Source organism: Phodopus roborovskii, unplaced genomic scaffold (assembly GCF_943737965.1).
Source record: "Phodopus roborovskii unplaced genomic scaffold, PHOROB, whole genome shotgun sequence".
NCBI classification, from domain to species: domain Eukaryota; kingdom Metazoa; phylum Chordata; class Mammalia; order Rodentia; family Cricetidae; genus Phodopus; species Phodopus roborovskii.
The window spans coordinates 14861691-14866459 of NW_026125281.1; the positions used below are offsets into that span (position 1 = coordinate 14861691).

The 4769-nt window shown below is 43.7% G+C and overlaps 1 pseudogene; it reads right to left on the bottom strand.

The window, feature by feature from the left end:
* Positions 1-603: 603 nt before the first annotated feature.
* Positions 604-1317, bottom strand: LOC127230951 (autophagy protein 5-like; annotated as a pseudogene).
* Between the last annotated feature and the right edge of the window lie 3452 nt (positions 1318-4769).

Here is a 4769-nt window from a genome sequence, read left to right on the forward strand (position 1 = left end):
GATGTAAATAGGAAGGTCTCATCAAGGAGAGATTGGTTTGCTGTAATTTGATCTTTTACCAAAAATTATGGTGAGTTATTGATACAGGGTTACTCCTTTACGTTCTTAACTCGGTTTTCTTGAAAATTCAACCAGTGTTTCCAGTCTCTTGGCTAAGGCTCAACCAGGCTCACCTTAGGAATAAGCACCTCGCTTCGCTTTACTTGTTAATCACGAATACAAACCGTGGCACGTGTTTCCCATTTCTCCTTCAAACACAGGTTTCAGCTGTGCTGTATTCTTCAAGAAGACGAAGGGCGGTGGTGGTGGTGGGCCCGCTGTCTCAGCGGAGCTTTAATGACCACAGTGGAGCAAAGCAGCGGCAGTGTACAGTCAGACCTGCCCAGGGGCCCTGTTTCCCATGGACTCTTCCTCCGAGGTTTGCAGCAGCCTCCAGGTGATTGCATCCCCTCTGCCTGCCAGGCCTGTTGAGCTTAGACATTCACTCAGCCACTGCAGAGGGGTTTGCAGCCTTGCCTTCATCCTGTGAATCATCACTTTTTTTCTCTCTCTCTCTTCATTCTATAGGAGCCGCTGTGAGAAGGCCAGACTTCCTTAGATTTCCTAGCATATGCAGCTACCCATCTGCAGTCATCGGATGAAACAGCTTCTGAATGCAAGGTCTTTCACGCTCTGATATGTTCAAAAGGGGACAGAATGAAGTCCATTTAATCCTGGAGGTTTTTTTTTTTTTTTTTTTTTTTTTTTAATTTGTTTCTGGTTGATGGCTCGAAACTGGTAAAACCTGTCTGGTGTGTGGGCAGAGGTAGTTCCCTAGAAATGCTGAAGTGAGTGGCACAGAACACAGGCTTTGTGGCATTAAACAGGCATTGCACCTGTGCTCTTCCCTGTGCATTTTGCTGGTTATTTGACTTTTATGCTTTAGAGCATCAGCTACCTTCATACGTGGCAGAAAATGAGCTTGAACTGTGCCCTTACATGGACAGTGTGGAACGTCCTTTTCTGGAAAACTCTTGAAATGTACGGATGTTCCAAGGAAGAGCTGAACTTGATGCTAGAAGATCAAAGAGTAAAACAATCTGGTAATGCCATTTTGGGGGTGTGCCCCCATATCCAAACTATCTCAGTGTCTTCTTGTCTCATAGCCGTCTGAAGGTGCGTTTTCATCTTACCAGTTACCGTCATCAAGTAACTGACTCTTAGCAAGAAGAAATAGTGTGGTTCTGTCTCCCTTTCTGCTGGGCCATCCTGACACAGTAGAGCAAGTGGAATTGGTACGGACTCCACATCTTGAAGCACACTTTTATTATCTGTCATTCTTCTAGTGGATAAAGCAGAATGTACGAGCTAAGTTCTTTCTTAACCAAAGTCACACTTAGTCAGGAACTCTATGGTGTATTTATTATTTTATTAAGTTTTGCCTTCTCTTTTACCTTCCTTGGGTTTAATTGTGTTTCCCTATTAAGATAAATGCTTACATGATTGAGTTTTAGCTCTTCTTCCTTTATTCTGTATGGACTAAGGCCATGTATTTCCCTCTCTGAATGGACCAGCTTCAAACCTAATGTGAAAGGGGAATAAAATTGAATTTTATTCAGCCTCTAATTCTTCCATGTCAAATATAGCAACCTTACATCCTAAAAACAGGAGATTAGACTCAAATATGAGGAAATGAGTGGAGACAAGCTGACAGCTGTACTGTGTAGAATGGAGATTAGAACTCACAGCCAAATGCAACCTTGAGAAGATGCCTGTTGTGCCCCAGATAGTCTCAACATCTAGAAAAGTGCATTTGGCTTTACAGAGGGGATAATGAACCTGCTCTGTGAGGCCCTTCAGAAGTCATCAGACCCTGGGATCTGGGTTTACTGTGTCCAGGTCAGCATGCGGCTTCAGGACCTACCTTCTCAGTCTGTCCTGAACACCCACAGGAAGCATGCAGGACCAGGGGCAGGCAGTTGCTGTCACTCACATTCTGTCAAGCGTGGCAGGGGTTGTTTCTGACTGGCAAGGAGCAGTGGAGAGAGAGAAGAGGGGTAACTTGTGCTCTCCAGGTGGGGTGGGGTGGGAATAGCCCGAGTCCTCTCTCTAATCTTTGGAATGGAATTCATTTCTTCCAGGGCCATCTCTCTCTCTCTCTCTCTCTCTCTCTCTCTCTCTCTCTCTCTCTCTCTCTCTCTCTCTCTCTTATTCAGTCAGATTGTCATGTTCTCTTGTGGAAAACCCTAGAGTAATTTGAAGTTAATTGGCAATTATGAAGCACTGTGTCATTAAATTTTAGCATGGTGTCATTAAGAAAACAAGTGGCAGAAAACTTTTGAATATTTTAGTTGTATTAAATGTTTCGACACGAGTTTAATTATTTCATTTAAAAATATTTTTATTTAAATTAGAAATAATCTTATTTTACATATCAATCCCAGTTCCCTCTCCCTCACATCCTCCCATGCCCCCCAATGATCCAACCTTGCCCCTATCCACACTACTCCTTCCATGGGGGGGGGATCATCAAAATCTGTCAAGTCTGGGGCGGGCCTAGGCCCTCCCCCATGTATCTAGGCTGAGAGAGTTTCCCTCCATGGGGGAAAGGGCTCCCAAAGTCCATCATGCACTAGGGAATAAATACTGGTTCCACTGTCAGAGGCCCCATGGACTGTCCAGGCCTCCTAACTGTCACCCACATTCAGAGGACTTGGTTCAGTCCAATGCTGGTTCCCTAGTTTTACAATTGGAGTCCATGAGCTCTCACTTGGTCAGGTCAGCTGTTTCTGTGGGTTTCTCCAGCCTGATCTTGACCCCTTTGCTCATCACTCCTCCCTCTCTACAACTGAATTCCAGGAGTTCGGCTCAGTGTTTAGCTATGTCTGTTGCTGCTTCCATCAGCTACTGGATGAGGGCTCTAGGATGCTTTCTTTTTTCCATCGAATAATTTTAGCTTCTTTGTCAAAAAAATCAGGTGTTTGTAGGTGTGTGGGTTAATATCAGGGCTTTCAATTTGATTCCATTGGTATACCTGTCTGTTTTTGTGCCAATACCAAGCTGTTTTCATTACTATAGCTCTATAATAGAGTTTGAAGTCTGGGATGGTGATGCCTCCGGAAGTTCCTTCCCACGAGTCTCTTGTATGACTTGAAGATGTAAACAGGGTCCTGGGCTGTTTTCCCTGAAAATACAAATATTTCCAGAATCTCTCTCTTTGGAATCCTCCCACTGTTGGAACTTTTAAACCAGAGTGGGTCTCCTTCCTTCTTCCCGGGGAAATCATTTGCCACTGGTCCTCTAGGGAGGAAGGAACAGAAGCTGTGGGTATGATGGAGATAGCCTTCTGGGAATCATCTTTGGTGAGTCAGGCCAGATTTATTGTAGATAGAGTTAGGGGGATAGATAGGATGGGAACAGCAGCTAGGGCATTACCTAATTTGCATTTGGCAGCATGGTCCTATCACAACAACACCTAATTATCATATGAACAGCAGTGGGGGCATATTTAAAGAACTTTGTCAAAGGTCCACACTGAGGTAAGTCAGGCATCCAGGACCAGGGACAGCTTCCAAATGTGGTCAGGCAGAAAGCAGGAGGAAGGGAGTCTCCATTTTTCACAGGGTCTCCATTTTTCACAGGTCTAGACATGGTGGGCTGCAACCTTAAGCGACAAGACCCTCCAACAAATCAGAATTCACAATATTTGTCAAAATTAACCCAGAGATCCTCAACTCTGAAAAAACACAAGAATCCTTCACTCCCTGCAAATGTTACAGAGGCAGATAACTAAGCTCTTTCTTGACTCGGCTTATTATTTGTCCAAATGTTTGTTTCAAAATATCAATTTTCATGTCATTTGAATTGCCTCCTGGTTCTATTCCCTGTATCTAATATTTCCCTCTAAAAGTATCTCCAATAAGCATGAACAATTGTTTATGTGTGATGAACCTAACATAAAAAAGTACAAGAATAAAACTACCTCAACTAGGATTTTAGGGGTTTTATGATTGTTCACACCCATGCTGAAATCATGGATACCCGAAGAGTTGGCCAGATAAATGATTTTATCCGATAGTAAGAACTGCTAATGTACTTTAAGAAAATTTATATGCTTGAGGTCTCAAGCAATATTGGTTCACTGTCACCTTTTTACTTGAAGAAAGCATGGTGCAGTTTCTCTTTGGCATGTCCAAATAATCAGCACTGTCGTTCTTACACATTGTTAAGTAAAACAAAGGTGACTTGGGCACAAGCAGTGTGATCCTACGATGGACACCCTGATCACTGAGATGGCCTCTCAGTGACTAACTGGTGGTGAAGAGGGCAGTGAGAACCCGAATAAGCTGGAAAAGACCTGAGTCAGATCACAGGCAGTATGAGGTTTCATCGGCCATTGAACAGCAATGAATGATTTCTGAAAATTTCCTGTTAATATTCCAGTGTACAGTTGACTGAAGGTAACTGAACGTACAGTCAGTGAAACACTGGTGTGTGTGTGTGGGGGGGTCCTGTAACCGGTCCCATTTGATGTAACTGCCTCCTTTTCTGCTTGTTGTATTCCTGTTGGCCTGAAGCTTGAACCCCAGTACCAGTCTCTGGGTCTTTTATTCGTCATGTTACATGCAGGCACCTAGTCCATCCTATGCAGGGATTTGCTACTCCTGTTTCGGTTGTTTCAGAGGCACACCTTGTTTTGCTTGCTTTCCAGGTCTCAGTTGTGCAAGGGATCACCTTCTTTGTCTTTGGCAGCAAAGTGGTCCGACAGAGAAAAACAAGCACATGTTAAA